The following is a 17726-nucleotide window of genomic DNA, read 5'->3' on the forward strand; positions in this document are numbered from 1 at the left end:
TTGGCTGACAGATCAGATTGAATAGATCTGTGACACTGCATTTAGCTACAATAACGCAGCACTGAGATGTATCAAGGTGCCTTTCTGACAATGAATTACTTTGAAGTGCAGTGACTGCTCCTGTTGACTAATGTCAGCTTGAATACTTATTCTTTCATTTGCTGTTTTATGGATCCTCTACGCGAGCCATTTGTCTTGTTGAGCTGTACTTTCTAATATCTGAGTCATACACAATGAGATATTTAATCAGACCGATTCTTGAAACACGGCAGATAATAAATTAACATGAAGGTATTAACAAGCTTTCAGAAGAGTGGGTCTTGAGCAAGGTTTGTTTGTTTTTTTATTAAGATTGCAATAGCTCTCGCAGGTGAAAAATTGAATTATAAACCATATGTAACCTGGTAGGCTGGGGAACAGTCAAAAAATATCAACTTTAGGGAGAGTTAACAGAAATATTTGAAGCGATTAGATTGTGTGCATGTGGACAGGTTATTTCAATTAGGTAGGCTGAGGAAAGCGAGGGGTCATGTATGTAAACTACAGAAGCACAGACCTGGTAAAATGTTTTATTTTCACAAGATGATCAATGCCCTTTGGGCTAGGTTATGCATTGAGTCTAGATTCATTGTCAATGTTTAAAAGTGAGCTGGACAAGGTCCTGGAAGTTCTTCAGTCACATACCGTGCGGTCACGGTTGTCTCTTGCAATTCAATTTGTATCATCTTTGGAAGTCAAAGAGAAATTTCCTAAATTACTTTTTTTTACCTCAAATTAGATTAAAGTGATTTTTCGCCTATTTTCTGCATGTCCCCCCATCCTTCAAGGGAGATCACCTGACTAATGATGGACGGATGGGCAGTGCTGAGAGTCCTGTTGCCTTGTTGGAACTTGGTTGGATGGAGGACATTCAATGAGTCAGCCTGCTCATGTTCTCCATCAAGATAAGCTCTATCCACTTTCTTGACTTCACAGCATGGTGGCACAGTGGTTAGCACTGCTGCCTCATAGTGCCAGGGACTCAAGTTCAATTCCAATCTCGAGTGACTGTCTGTGGGGAATTTGCACATTAACTCCATGTCCATGTGGATTTCATCCGGGTGCTGTTGTTGCCTCACACATTTGAAAGATGTGCAGGTTAGGTTGATTGGCCATACTAAATTGCCCCTTAGTGTCAGGGGGATTAGCAGGGTAAATACGTGGGGTTATGGAGATAGGTCCTGGGTGGGAGTGTTGTCAGTGTGGGCTTGATGGGCTGAATGGCCTCCTTCTGTACTGTAGAAATTCTATAATTTTCAATCTATTTCTAATAGATGGTTGTGTGAAAATCCAGAAAGTTTGCTATGTCTATGTTGAAGCCAAACCACTTCTCACAAAAAGACATCAGTTCCTTACAATCTAGTTGCAGCTATACATTTCATAAGATGCTCATTCTCTCGCCCAATCTTATATAGTCTCTGTCATTGAGACTCAGTGCTATATAATTCTGTTATTGTGGGTTTTGACTCAGGATTCCCTGGGTTTCATACTCTAGAAGAGGTCTCACTGGAGACAATGGTCTTTCATTCAAATACCTTTATTTACATCACTAAATGCTTACATGGTTATAGAACATCATAACTACAGCTCCTTTCCAAGGTATTTTTCACTCATCTTCTCAGAGAGTGATATCACTATGACATAATTCCTTGCACACATGCTCAGTAGCTATTATTAGAGTTAACCCTTTACCCTACAACAATAATTATTAGAAATATTAAATCTAAATAAAATCCATACTCATGTAATGCCATTCATAATCCTCTTGAATGCCAACACACCACAGATGCTTAAGTACATTTGAAATGTAGTCACTGTTGTACTGTAGAGATGATGTGGAGATGCCGGCGTTGGACTGGGGTAAGCACAGTAAATAAACCTGTTGGACTTTAACCTGGTGTTGTGAGACTTCTTACTGTACTGTAGAGAAACAGAGCAAAATTTGTGCACAGCAATCTTACAAACAACAAGGAAATCAATGGCCAGGTAACCTGTTTTTTGTAGCGTTTGTTAAAGAATAAATGTTAGCTAAGAGACTGAGAAATCTTTGCAGCTTCTCTTCAAATAGTGCCATGGGATATTTTACTGCAGTCTCAACAGGCCTGGCTTCAAGCTGATCTGAAAGGTGATGCCTCGGACAACGTACAGCATTAAAATACAGTATCAGCTTAGACTCTGTGCTCATAGCTCTGAGTGAACCTAGAACCATCTGATTCACAGGCGAGAAGGCATGTAAATCTTATCACACCTTTTGATCCCCTCTGCAGTTTGCTGTCACCTGTTACAAAAATCCTGCATCCACATTTTTTATTGAGAACTGCTGCCTCACAACGCCAAGGACCTGGGTTCGATTCCCGGCTTGGGCCACTGTCTGTGCGGAGTCTGCACGTTCTCTTCGTGTCTGTGTGGGTTTCCTCCAGGTGCTCCGGTTTCCTCCCACAGTCCGAAAGATGTGCCGGTCGGGTCATTTACCATGCTATATTCTCCCTCAGTGTACCCGAACAGGCGCCGGAGTGTGGCGACTCGGGGGTTTTCACAGTAACTTCATTGCGGTGTTAATGTAAGCCTCCTTGTGATATTAATAAAATAAACTTTAAAAAGAATAACTTTTGTAAATTTATAATAAACTAAAAATCTTACCTCTTTATACACTTAACTGCTTTTACAAATCTGGATAAACTCCAATGCCTTTGCATATTTATAATGGAAAGTGCCTATGTAAACCCACCACACTGTAATCACTCCCTCTCAACAAAGGAGGCACTGGACGTACACAGACTTACAGCTGTTCATCAACATGTGCTATAATGGAACTCGATACTCCTGGGTTAAAATAGCAGATAGAATGACATGCAAACATATGTGGTACTCATGCATTATGATCACTAACAATAATTTTTAGCCTCATGTGTAGTAAATTAGAAATTCCTTTCACGACAGTGACATGGGGGAAAGCCTTTTTATACATTGCAGTGGCTGGTTACAATCTGAATGCACCGCCTAGAGTGTGCTGGAGGCAGATACAATTGGGGCTTTCAAAAGGGAATTGCATAAACACCTGAGGAAAAAAAATGCAGGGTTAATGGGAAAGGGCAAGTGAATTTCTCTTAGAGAGAGTTGGCACGGGCATGACGGGCTGTATGGCCTCTGATGCGCTATCAATAAGGCGAAAGACTACCGATATGCCAATACAAGTGTAGGCTTTTATTCACAACAGAATCAGGAGCAGATCCCAACAAATAACCAACCTGGACTGAACAAGGGGGAGGAGACAGCCACTTTTATAGTAGGTGCCGAGGGGAGGAACCAAACCGGAAGGGGATGTGTCCAGATATGACAAGCACACACAACGGTGGTCCATATAGGACAAAGGCACAACTGAGGTCCGCCACATTCACCCCTTCCTTTTTAAAAAAACAACACGCGGTGAAGCGGAAACAATATTACAAGTCCAGACGAACCGGTGGCTTGATCCGCCATCGCGATCGTCGTAGTGCAGGTCGCAGAGCCGTCCGAGCAGGGAGCGATGTCGGCCCAGGCTCCGTACAGTGAGCGTCGAGAGAAGGCGCCAGGTGGTATAAAGCGGACCGATCCGTCGTCCCGTCCAGTCGTCGGGTACTGCGTGGCGACGGCTCCGGCGACTCAAGCGAGCTGTACACAGGGGCGAGAGGAGTGACCAGTGGCCCTGGTGGCGTATGGGGAACAGTGGAAACTGGAGCTGGGGGGTGGGGGGCCGCAACAGGCTCTGGGCACACTACATTGGGGACAGGGACTGAGGGAAGAAGAGGCATAGCAGTCTCCGAATGGACGACACCGGGGACCGTGGGGCGGAAGGACGTGGTGTCCTCAGGGGCACCCGCGGGTGCCAAGTCACAGACAGAAACCGTGTCCTCCCGCCCATCAGGGTACGCTACGTAAGCGTATTGAGGGTTAGCGTGGAGCAATTGGACCTCCTCGACCAAGGGATCTGCCTTATGGGTCCGGACATGCTTCCGAAGCAGGACGGGTCCCGGGGACATCAGCCAATCCGGGAGCGAAGTACCCGAGGAGGACTTCCTGGGAAACGAAAACATCCGCTCGTGAGGGGTCGTATTGGTCGCTGTGCACAAGAGTGACCTAATGGAATGGAATGCGTCCGGAAGGACATCTTGCCAACGGCTGACTGGAAGGCCCCTAGACCGTAACGCTAATAGAACGGCCTTCCAGACGGTTGCATTCTCCCGCTCTACTTGACCATTGCCCCTGGGGTTATAGCTAGTGGTGCGGCTGGAGGCAACGCCTTTGGTGAGCAGGTACTGCCTCAGCTTGTCGCTCATGAAAGAGGACCCACGATCGCTATGGACATAGGCTGGGAAGCCGAACAGGGTGAAGAGCTTGTTCAGGGTCCGAATCACTGTAGCCGTGGTCATGTCTGAGCAGGGGAAGGCAAAAGGGAAACGTGAGTATTCGTCAATGATATTCAGGAAATAAACATTGCGGTTAGAGGAGGGGAGGGGGCCTGTAAAATCAATGCTAAGGCGCTCAAACGCGCGAGTGGCCTTTACAAGGTGCGCCCTACCTGGCCGGTAGAACTGCGGTTTGCACTCAGCGCAGACCCTGCATTGCCTGGTAATCGTCCGGACTTCCTCGAGGGAGAAGGGCAGGTTACAGGACTTGACAAAATGGAAAAATCTGGTGACACCCGGGTGACAGAGGTCGTTATGGAGGGACTGTAGCTGGACTAGTTGGGCGCTGGCACATGATCCATGGGACAGGGCGTCTGGGGGCTTATTGAGCTTCCCGGGCCGGTATATGATGTCATATCTGTAGGTGGAGAGTTCAATCCTCCACTGCAAGATCTTGTCATTCTTAATCTTGCCCTTTTGCCTGGTGTTAAACAGGAAGGCAACTGACCGCTGGTCCGTAATTAAGGTGAATCGTTGGCCCGCAAGATAATGGCGCCAGTGCCGGACGGCTTCCACGATGGCCTGGGCCTCCTTCTCGACCGAGGAGTGTCGAATCTCAGGGCCTTGTGAGGTCCGGGAAAAGAAGGCCACTGGTTAAGGGTGGCGGCTAGGGCAAAGTCAGACGCACCACTTTCCACTTGGAATGGGATGGATTCGTCCACAGCGTGCATCGCGGCCTTCGCGATGTCCGCTTTGATGTCGTCGAAGGCCCGACGGGCCTCCTCCGCCAGGGGAAAAGAGGTCGATTTTAGGAGCGGACGGGCTTTATCCGCGTAACGGGGAACCCACTGGGCATAATAGGAGAAGAAGCCCAGGCATCTCCTCAGTGCTTTGAGGGTAGTAGGGAGGGGAAGCTGCATAAGGGGACGCATACGGGCTGGGTCGGGGCCAAGGACACCATTTTCTATCACGTACCCAAGGATGGCGAGGCGGCGTGTCCGAAAAACACACTTCGCCTCATTATATGTGAGGTTCAGGAGAATGGCCGTACAAAGGAATTTTTGTAGGTTGGCATCATGATCCTGCAGGTCATGGCCGCAGATGGTGACGTTATCCAGATACGGGAAAGTGGCCCGTAGCCCGTGCTGGTCCACCATTTGATCCATGGCCCGCTGGAAGACTGAGACCCCATTGGTGACACCAAAGGGGACTCGGAGGAACTGGTAGAGGCGGCCATCCACCTCAAAGGCAGTATATGGGCGATCCTCCGAGCGGATAGGGAGCTGGTGGTAAGCCAATTTCAAATCGATCGTCGAGAAAACCCTATAGTGCGCGATGCGGTTGACTATGTCCGCGATACAAGGAAGAGGATACGCATCTAGTTGAGTATACCTGTTTATGGTCTGGCTGTAGTCAATCACCATGAGGTGTTTCTCCCCCGATTTAATTACAACCACTTGCGCCCTCCAGGGGCTGGTGCTGGCCTGGATAATCCCTTCCCGGAGCAACCGTTGTACCTCGGACCGAATGAAGGCTCGGTCATCCGCACTATAGCGCCTACTCTTGGTGGCTATAGGCCTACAATCCGGGGTGAGGTTATCAAATAAGGGGGGGGGTGATCTTGAGGGTCGAGAGACTGCAGGTGGTGCGCGAGGGGCGCTGCCGTGATGGCGCCTTGCAGACGGAGAGCGGGGGATAAGGGCCATCATACTGCAGGGTGACGCTCCTATGATGGCTGAGGAAATCTAACCCCAGCAGTACAGCTGCGCAGAGTCGCGGCAGCACGAGGAGCTGAAAACGCTCGTAGACTGTGCCCTGTACCGTCAGCGTCACCAAACAGCACCCGAGGACCTCCACGGAGTGGGAATTCGAGGCCATGGAGATGGTCTGGCTCCAGGGTCGCAAGGGAAGGGCATACTGACGCACTGTGCGAGGGTGTATAAAACTTTCTGTGTTCCCACAGTCAAACAGGCAGTTTTCTGCATGACCATTTACCTTGATCTCCATTATTGACTTGGAGAGTTGATGAGGCTGCGACTGGTCCAAGCAAATCGATGCCACCATTGAATTAAAGAAGAATCCATCTTCATCGCCGTCTGATGACATCACGGATGAAGCTTCCTGCTCAGCTCGCCTTGATGCCAGTCTCAAAGACGGCGACTCCCGCACTTCCGGTGACCGCATCAAAGATGGCGATTCCCACACTTCCGGTGACCGCATCAAAGATGGCGATTCGCGCGCAGCCACCGCCTGCATTAAAGATGGCTGCGCCCGCGGAGCACACATGGCGCCACGAGGCTTCGGAAGCGGCTTTGCTCGGCAGACTTTAACGAAGTGGCCTAGCTTACCGCATCCGGAGCAAATCGCGTCCTTCGCCGGGCAGCGACGCCGAGGGTGCTTAGGTAGGCCACAAAAGTAACATTTGGGCCCCACCAGAACAGCCGTTGCGGTGGAGCCGTCGGTGGAACGGGATGCAAGGTAAGACCCGAGATTATGGGAGGCCGCTTCTCGCGTTTCAGCCATCGTGGCTGTTCTTCGGAGATCTAGGTCATCTTGTTCCAGCAGGCGCTGCCGGATGTATGTAGACTCAATGCCCGCAACGTAGTCATCGCGGATCAGGTCCTCCATGTTCTGAGCTGCTGTAACAGCCTTACAGTCACAAGCTCGAGCTAGGACCCGCAGGGCGGCAGAAATTGGGCGCACGATTCTCCTGGCTGCTGCTTGGGGGTATCATAGAAATCATAGAAACCCTACAGTGCAGAAGGAGGCCATTCGGCCCATCGAGTCTGCACCGACCACAATCCCACCCAGGCCCTACCCCCACATATTTACCCACTAATCCCTCTAACCTACACATCCCAGGACTCTAAGGGGCAATTTTTTAAACCTGGCCAATCAACCTAACCCGCACATCTTTGGACTGTGGGAGGAAACCGGAGCACCCGGAGGAAACCCACGCAGACACGAGGAGAATGTGCAAACTCCACACAGACAGTGACCCGAGCCAGGAATCGAACCCGGGACCCTGGAGCTGTGAAGCAGCAGTGCTAACCACTGTGCTACCGTGCCGCCCTAAGTTAGGAGATGTCTGGCGTAAGCCACGTTAGGGCTCTTTTGGAACTGCCCTTTTAGGAGTTCGATAGCGTCCGCGTAAGTAGCAGCGTCCCGGAAGATTCCATAGACAGCTTCGCTTACCCGGGCGCGGAGCACGTGGAGTTTAGCGGCGTCGGTGTCGATGGCCGCAGCGGTGTCGACGAATGCTTCGAAGCAGTCCAACCAATGATCAAATTTATCAGAGACTCCAATCTCTTGAAGGTCTAATGCTAACTTGTCGGGTTTTAGAAACTGCTCCATACTGGTAACTGTTGTGAATAAAATTGATGCGCTATCAATAAGGCGAAAGACTAGCGGTGTGCCAATACAAGTGTAGGCTTTTATTCACAACAGAATCAGGAGCAGATCCCAACAAATAACCAACCTGGACTGAACAAGGGGGAGGAGACAGCCACCTTTATACTAGGTGCCGAGGGGAGGAACCAAACTGGAAGGGGATGTGTCCAGGTATGACAAGCACACACAACGGTGGTCCATATAGGACAAAGGCACAACTGAGGTCCACCACAGCCTCTTTCTGTGGTGTAACCTTTCTATGATTCTACTTCATGTCTGACAAGCAGCCATCAAAAAGTGAAGCCAGGTGAAATTAAGCAGAACACGCACTGCAGTCCAAATTAAGAAGGGGCAAGAATAGTTGATTGGAGAACAAGGCCTCACAACTTCAGGAAGCTGCTGATAGGACTTACCTGAAGGCACTTCATGAAAGGTTCTGATCAGTCTATGGTCCCAAAAGCAACAGTACCCTTTTCTCTCAACAGGTGCCACTTATTTCTGAGCAAACAAGCAGGTGATTCTCTCTCCTTGGTCAAAGAATTTTAACAATCTCCTGAACAAAGCATACAATGCCACTCAATCTCTTTCACTGCATTCTGGATAGGCTTAACCTCAATCCATCTCAAGCCACAGCTACCAAAGCCATAAATTAACAGTCAATGGGCAAGAGGCCAATGGTGAATTAGAAAACTTTAACCTGGTGTTGTTAAAACTCTTACTGAATTAGGAAACGCACAGCCTCTTCTTAATCTTTATAGGACACTGGTGGTGTAGTGGCATAGTCACTGGCCTAGCAACCGAGAGATCCAGGGTAATGCTCTGGGGACACGGGTTTGAATCCCACCATGGCAGATGACGAAATTTGAATTCAATTGCAAGTTTAATGGTATCTAATGATATCATGAAACTGTTGTCGTAAAAACCCACCTGGTTCGCTAATATCCTTACCTAGCCTGACCTACATGTGGCTCCAAATCCACAGCAGCTTGATTGACTCTTAAGTGCACTCCAAAATGGGATTACAAGCTAGTTCAAAGACAATTGGGGGTGAATAATAAATGTTGGCCCATGTCCCACGAAAGAATTAAGAAAAATCTGGAACCAGGGCCTTGTAGTCCAAGATTGCAGCTCACCCATAAAAATGGAAGGAAAACCCATCTGCAACAATCATCATGCTATTTCTTTTCTTTCCACAGTAGGAACAAATTTCAATAGGATTTCCACTCATCTTACAGAGTCGGTGTAAGCAGAATCATAGTGTGGATTTTTTGTTGGATCAGGAAGATGTGGAGATGCCGGCGTTGGACTGGGGTAAACACAGTAAGAAGTCTCACAACATCAGGTTAAAGTCCAACAGGTTTATTTGGTGGCGAGTGGCTTTTGCTACCAAATAAACCTGTTGGACTTTAACCTGGTGCTGTGAGACTTCTTACTGGATCAGGAAGAGCCAGTGTTATTTGTGCACATCAAATTCAAGAAAGCTCTACTTGGGGTGTTCATAGGCCTGATCAAGGTCTTTGACACACTAAACCCTGAAGGCCTGTGGAAGGTTCTGTACAAATATGGCTGCCGTGAATCGATGATCAGGGTCTTCCTCTCATTTCATGATGACAAGATGGTCAGTGTGATGTATCTTATCAGATTCTTTTCCTGTCACCATGGCACCAAGGGCTGTGTAATGGTTCTGATTCTATTTGCCATCGATTTTTCGGCCATGCTGTTGTGTGCAGTCAAAGGAGTAGATTTTTGTCATAGGAGTAGATTTTTAGTTCAGGACAGATAGCAAACTCTTCAATCTACAAAGGGCCAAGTCTCGTGAAAAGGTTACATAAATCTACTGAGTGAACTCTTGTTTGTTGACAACCGTGCTCTTGAAGCACACTCCCCAGAGGACATCCAGCTACTTTGCCCAAGCCCCCAGGTGCCTTATATTAAGTTTGAAAATCTTCCCTTGGACACAAATTCCAAGTCACAGTCAACAATTAGGGAGGGGCAACACTGCTCAGAAGTTTTGCTATCTTTGGTCTCAGTCAGTATTGTTCCGTTTTAACAGCACGGATGCACACTTAACGTTGGGACTTTCTTTCTAATGCTGTTTCCCATAACCCAATCACATCATCTGAGATGACCTCCTTTACTTTCTGCTTCCCTCCTCTCCTCTCTTCCAAAGAACAAAGAACAAAGAACAGCACAGGACAGGAAACAGGCCCTTCAGCCCTCCAAGCCTGTGCCGCTCCTTGGTCCAACTAGACCAATCGTTTGTATCCCTCCATTCCCAGGCTGCTCTGTTTCCCTCCCTGGGCATGATCTTACTGGCCACTGCAGCAAGGACAAAGAATTTGGCAGCCAAATCTCCATTCACTGCAACAGGACCAGAAAATCCCGCCGGCGTGAACAGCTGTAAGATTCCAGCCCCTGATACTCTCTTGCTCACCGCTTCCCTCCACAAAGTGCTGTGTTTACAATACTGGGCTAGTAATCCAGAGGCCTGAACAGTAGTCTCCAAAAATATAAACCCAACCATGTCTGTTCGAAAATTTGAACCTAGTTCAAAAATCTAAGATTGGTGATGAGTAAACGTGACCACACAGTTTTCAGGTTGGCAGTAATAAATTAGTTCACTAATATCCTTTAGGAGAAGAATCCTGCTATCCTTCGCAGGTCTAACCTAGGTGCAACTCCAGTCCCATAGTATTGTGGTTGACTTTTAACTGCCTTCAGAAGTGGCCGAGCAAATCATTCAAATTTCAAATCACTACCATCATTTCAGAGCAACTAGTGATGGGCAATAAATGACTAAATGCTTTGCTAGCAATGCCCAAGTCCAAAATTTTTTTAAAGCATCTAGTTCACACTCACTGCATTTACTCCCTCCATCACCAAAGCACAGTAGCGGCAGTGTGTACCATCTACAAGGTGCACTGAAGGAATTCACCACGGCTCCATAAACAGTACCTTCCAAACTCATAGCCACTTAGAAGGACAAGGGCAGCAGATACATGGGAACATCACCATCTGAAACTTCTCCTCCAAGCCACTCACCATCCTGACATGGACATATATCACAGTTCCTTCACTGTCGCTGGTTCAAAATCCTGGAGCTCCCTTCCTAACAGCACTGAGGGTGTATCTACACCACATGGACTGCAGTGTTTCAAGAAAGCAGCTCACCCCCATCTTCTCAATTAGGGACGGGCATTAAATATTGGCCCAGCCAGTGATGCCCACATCCCCTGAATGAATACAAAATAAGTTATGTGAGATGCCTTTCAGGTGCGTCCATGTGTGCACAAGTAAACTTGTGTGTCCCATTCGAATGTATTGCTTAATACTACCAGTGAAATGGTTTACTCAAACAAGTATTGTTCTTGCTGCACAGATCATGGGCTACACTGTATAAGGCAGCATTATCGGACTTAGTATTTGAAACAGATGATGCACCAACACCTATGGATGCATGAGAGAAAGATGAATAAAAGAATATGAGAACAAAACATGAACATGAGATTATGAATATTGCACATGTGTAGGATAAACATGAAAAGGATTGGCTGGGCCAATTGTCCGGTTTCTATGTTGTATATTTTATGTAATTCAGAATCGTGGAAGTCACACTGACCATCATTCTTCCTCCAAACCTGCCCAATTCTGAAAATATGCCCGCCACACTTGAAAGTACATCCGGAAGATAAAGTGTGCTTTGAAAAACTATCCTGTTACTTTTCCTTTGATAATTCAGATATACTGCCCCAACATTTTCATTGAAAAATACACAAACAAATAATTGCAGCCATCCCTCTCCTACCTGGGGCGGCACTGTGGTACGGTGATTAGCACTGCTGCCTCACAGTGCCAAGGATCTGGGTTCGATTCCCGGCTTGGGTCGCTGTCTGTGTGGACTTTGCACATTCTCCTCGTGTCTGCATGGATTTCCTCCGGGTGCTCGAATTTCCTCCCACAGCCCAAAGATGTGCTGGTTAGGTGCATTGACCATGCTAAGTTGCCCTTAGTGTCAGGGGGACTAGCTAGGGTAAATGCATGGGGTTATGGGGATAAGGCCTGGGTGGGATTGCGGTCGGTGTAGTCTCGATGGGCCAAGTGGCCTCCTTCTGCACTGTAGGATCCTATGATTAAATCCTGCAATGTTGCATCAACTCTGGTGATTTCATGAGGTAAATTGATAAAGCTTCAGCTATTTCCTTTTAACAAGTCTTAATTATTCAAAAACCTATATCTGTATCAATCAAAAGTCTAATATTGACTGGAACTTAAAAAATGTTGGAGTTACTGAATTCTAAAATTGATGTAAAGATGCAACATAATCAGCAGAGTGAAGATTTAAAAATTGGGATTTGTATTTTAAATCCCAAATTTTGCCGTGATTTTCTCGTCAAGCTGCTTTTGCCGTTGCAAACTGATTAGCTTTGGATTAGCAATGTCAAACAGAAATTACAAAAGATCAAAAGGATTTAAGAATATATAAATTTATCTATTACTCTGGTAAATCTAGAACAAAGCCCATTTTTTCTCTTTGATTTGAATTAATGTTTGATATACAGGTTGTACAAATTATATGCTGCTCCCTTAATGTCTCAACCTCTTAAATTAATAAGCAGCTTGAATCTTACAGGTGAGGAAAGGCTCAAATGCAACCCATCAATCGGCACTGAGTTAGCTGTTCTCAGTGGCTGAACTGGTACATTTGCTGTGTAATGGGCTTCAGGACCCTTGGGTTAGAAGCGTTTAAGGATGAACCAGGGTTCCCCTTCCTGATCATTATCCAGCATTGCCTGCTAGAAGTGCCTGTGTGTGTGGGTGCCAGTTGAGGACAGAATAGGAATTGTTGCAATGCATCTTGTTGATAAACAACCTGCAGGCAAACTGGCTATGTCTCAAAAGCAGTCATAAAAACTTGCATTTACTGGGTGCCGCCTTTATTATAATGTGGAGATGCCGGTGTTGGACTGGGGTAAACACAGTAAGAAGTTTAACAACACCAGGTTAAAGTCCAACAGGTTTATTTGGTAGCAAAAGCCACACATTAAAGCTTGTGTGGCTTTTGCTACCAAATAAACCTGTTGGACTTTAACCTGGTGTTGTTAAACTTCTTACTGTGCCTTTATTATAGCCATGGGGAGGTGGGTGGTAGGGGCATACACCTCAATGTGCTACGCAAAGGCACAAGAAAGAGTAATTGCTTGGCTGGGGTGCCTTAAGGTATCTACTGCCTACTGAATTGCTATTGAACATGGAGTCAATGCCTTCAGGGGAGGAGAGTTGGAAAGGCAAACTATAGACCAGAATTTGCAGAGCGGGGCACTTCACAAGATGTCCTATTCATTCAGCATTTTCTCACATCTTCAGCTCAAAAAAGTATTTGCCCGCAGGCGTGCTGCAATTGGGAGCAGATAATTGTGTGGCGAGAGCAGCAGGGAATCTGGGATTTAGTAAATGACAGGACCAGCAAGGTATCTCATTGCCCAAAGAGATGTAAAGGTTTAGAAATAAACAGAGAAGGACACAGGAGTATAGTGAATTAGACAGAGTGAATTCAATATCAAATCAGGTTCCAATCAAATTGGGCAGCATGGTGGCACAGTGGTTAGCACTGCTGCTTCGACAGCACCAGGGACCCGGGTTTGATTCCTGGCTTGGGTCACTGTCTGTGCGGAGTCTGCACGTTCTCCCCGTGTCTGTGTGGGTTTCCTCCAGATGCTCCGGTTTCCTCCCACTGTCTGAAAGACGTGCTGGTTAAGTGCATTGGCCATGCTAAATTCTCCCTCAGTGTACCCGAACAGGTGCCGGAATGTGGCGACAAGGGGATTTTCACAGTAACTTCATTGCATTGTGAATGTAAGTCCACTTGTGACACTAATAAATAAACTTAAACTATGTTCAGAAAGAGAAATAGATCAAGGAAAAGAATGATTGGATTAAAATAAAGAGAAAAGAGAAAGGACATTTTTAAAAATGTATCATTTGACATTTTTTTTAAATCTCTCGTAACAAATCACTACTTAAAGTAATTAGGCTCTACTCCTTTAATTGTTCATTTTCTGGGCAAGTTATGTTGATTGGCAGTCATTGAAAATTATCCCATCATCCAAGGGCATTCATGCTTTTAATTACTTAAGTTTCTGTGATGAGTTTAATGGACAATTTGCAGTGATACCAAAACTCTGGGTAGGTTAAGTACAACATATTTTTACAAAAGATGATCGCAAAATTACGCAAATTCTCCAACAACTTATGGCAATACTTGGAGTATCCCTTTCTCGACATAACTCACTGATTCATTTGTACATTAGCAACGTTGCTCTGTTTACGTGCTGTCATTTCTTTCAGTATATTCTGGTCTCATGCATTTTCACCTCTTGAGCCTGTTACGATCAGCAAATGGGTTCAGTCTCTCTCACATGCCCCTCAGGCTTCTCGGAGCATAATCAAAATGAGCGAGGACAAATTCTAATAGACACAAGTCAACAGCACAAAACTGCTTCTACTTAAGGCGCAGCGACCCTGACAAGTGACTGACAGCAGTTTTATGCTCAGTCTTCTTTGACAAATGTAGAGATCATGTTCAGTTGAGTGCCCTTGATGTTTGGGACTTTCTGATTGAACTATTCAGACGCATCAGAATATATGCCATGAATAAACCTTTCTTTTCTAAAATCTAAATTCATAAATTGCTGCTTTAAATATTCAGATTAATGTACTAATTAGCTTCGTTAGCAGAGCACAGCCATACAACAACGGATGATTTTTAAAATTGTCTTTTGTTTTTCCAAAATATTCTGAAACACACCAGGGTAGAAACTGCCTTGCGCCAGTTTGAACCAGGCATGGAATCATAGAATCCCTACAGTGGAGAAGGAGGCCATTTGGCCCATTGAGTCTGTACCGACCACAATCCCACCCAGGGCCTATTCCTGTAACCCCACACATTTACCCTGCTAATCCCCTAACACTACGGTCAATTTAGCATGGCCAATCCACCTAACTCGCACGTCTTTGGAACTATGGGAGGAAACCGGAGCACCCGGAGGAAACCCACGTAGACACAGGGAAACGGTGCAAACTCCACACAGACTAAACCAAGGCTGGAATCGAACCCAGGTCCCTGGCACTGTGAGGCAGCAGTGCTAACCACTGTGCCACCGTGCCACCCATAGGGAGCAACATAAGGAAATTGCATTTACATGGTGCCTCTCACAGCTTGAAGGTAGCGCAACGCACTTTGCAACCAATGGAATTCTTTTAAAATCCTGTTAAAAATTGGACCCTGGGCTTTATGTGAATTAGACCAGTGAGCTGCAGATGCCTACTGCACAGGGTGATGTTAGGGAAGGCGAGAGGAGGCTGGGATCGGGTTGGGGGAGGCGGTGGTTGTGGAGAAGCAGACGGAGCAGAGTCAAGCAAGAGCTGGCAATCTTCAGGCCTGCTGTTTTTTTTTAAATCATTCAGTCATGGGATTTGGGTATCATTGGCTGGACCAGCATTTAATGCCCGTCTCTAACTTCCCCCGAACCATGTGGTTTGCTAAGCCATTTCAGAGTGAGCCATGTTCTTGCTGTTCTGGAGTCACATGTAGGCCAGGCCAGCTAAGGACGGCAGATTTCCTTCCTTAAAGGATATTAATGAGCCAGATGGGCCTTTTTCAAACTACAACGGTTTCATTAAATGTCACCATATGCTGTGGTGGGATTCGAACCTGGGACCCCAGAGCACCCTGGGTTTCTGGATTACCAATCCAGTGGCAATACCACTACATCACCACCTCCTCTTAACCTAAGTGGGGCACTCTGCTCCTTCCAGCTCTCAGCTCGGAATTGTTTTAAGAAAAATAACCTTCTTAGTGGCTGCCTCACATCAACATGGTGATGCAGAATGCAACAAGTCAGGTCTGTTTAAAATTGTTTAAATTATGTTTCTATGTCATAGAAATCATAGAAACCCTACAGTACAGAAAGAGGCCATTCGGCCCATCGAGTCTGCAACGACCACAATCCCACCTAGGCCCTACCCCCATATCCCTACATATTTACCCACTAATCCACGCATCCCAGGACACTAAGGGCAATTTTAGCATGGCGAATCAACCTAACCCGCACATCTTTGGACTGTGGGAGGAAACCGGAGCACCCGGAGGAAACCCACGCAGACGCGAGGAGAATGTGCCAACTCCACACAGACAGTGACCCAAGCCGGGAATCGAACCCGGGACCCTGGAGCTGTGAAGCAGCAGTGCTAACCACTGTGCTACCGTGCCGCCCGTCTGGTTCCATTTTAGATAGCTTAATTTCTAGACGGGATAGTTCAACGGACTGTAGCTTTCTTAGTAACCAATTCAAGGAGCCCATCTGTTCAGGCATTTGCCCGGAATGCTTGAAAAATTGTGTCCCATGAATTTAATGGTGGGACCCAAACCAGATTGGAAGCAGGCCATCTCACTGCGAAATTGAAATGCTTTGCCTCAGCTTTATGTTCATAAATAGGCAAAACTCATGAGTTTCTAGATGTTACGGCCAACTCATAGTGATTATGGCACAGAAGGATCTCTTGTACCTTTATCATTGCTGGCTTAGTGCTATCTGCTCTGATTCCACTTTGCTGCCCTGACCACTTTCCCTTTGATCTTTACTTACCCAATTCCTTTTTGAATGATTTATGATAAAATCCTTGAACGTGTGTGGATAATATACCTGCAATGATAGTAGACCAGGGTTATTTGAGAAACAATTGTCTTTCTAAGTAGATCGAAAAGCTGCTCCTAAGTAATCATTGCAAAGTCATAGAAAATCATAGAAATCATAGAAAACCCTACAGTGCAGGAGGAGGCCATTCGGCCCATCGAGTCTGCACTGACCACAATCCCACCAGGCCCTACCCCCATACCCCTACATATTTTACCCGCTAATCCCTCTAACCTACACATCACAGGACACTAAGGGGCGATTTTAGCATGGCCAATCAGCCTAACCCGCACATCTTTGGACTGTGGGAGGAAACCGGAGCACCCGGAGGAAACCCACGCAGACCCGAGGAGAATGTGCAAACTCCACACAGATAGTGACCTGAGCCAGGAATCGAACCCAGGTCCCTGGAGCTGTGAAGCAGCAGTGCTAACCACTGTGCTACCGTGCCGCCCGAGCTTAGTCAACTCACTAAGACTAATGATTCTTCAGCCAATCATGATATCCAATGCCACTGGAAGATTTGTTTCTTTATATTCGGAATCATTATGGGGGCGATTCTCCCAGCCCGCTCTGGCAGTGTAGCGGACCGGGAGATGTAAGCGAAGGCTGTGTAGCAGGCTTCCCGCTGGACGCCATGGCCTCTGCATGCCAGCGATTGGGGGGCCGGCAGTGCGGGGCTACTGCAACTGCACCTATCTCCGCTATGATAGATTGGCGCATGCACAGAGGCCCTCTCAGCGCTATGCTGCTCACCTCTCCAGAAGCCCCGCCCCTGGCTTTTCATCGTGATTCACGCTAGGGCACTCTGTGATGCACAGAGTGTGGGAGATTCATTTTGAAAATCATGCTGAAAAAAGCAGCGGGATTTACTCCAGTTTTTTTGCAAATCTGGCACTTAGAATTTTTTTGGAAGAATTCCACACATGTTCATTTCTCAGTTTGAGGGAAAATAGATTCAAGCAAGTCAAACCAATGTTATCCAGCAAGTTTGATGCTTGCACATTAGTGATGCATGAAGTATTTATGGGTATTAACTATTTATATGATGTTTGGGATTCTGTGACAGAATGATGCTGGCAGGCAGCCTTACTCCTGCTTCAGAAAGAAAACCCCTCACCATTCCCAAATCTCCCTGGCATTCAAATTCTCAGCAAGCATGAATTAACAAAGGGGGCAAAAACATTACATTTCAAGAGGTGCTGCCAGGCCCCCACTG

This window comes from Mustelus asterias, chromosome 4 (genome assembly GCF_964213995.1).
Source record: "Mustelus asterias chromosome 4, sMusAst1.hap1.1, whole genome shotgun sequence".
NCBI classification, from domain to species: Eukaryota; Metazoa; Chordata; class Chondrichthyes; order Carcharhiniformes; family Triakidae; genus Mustelus; species Mustelus asterias.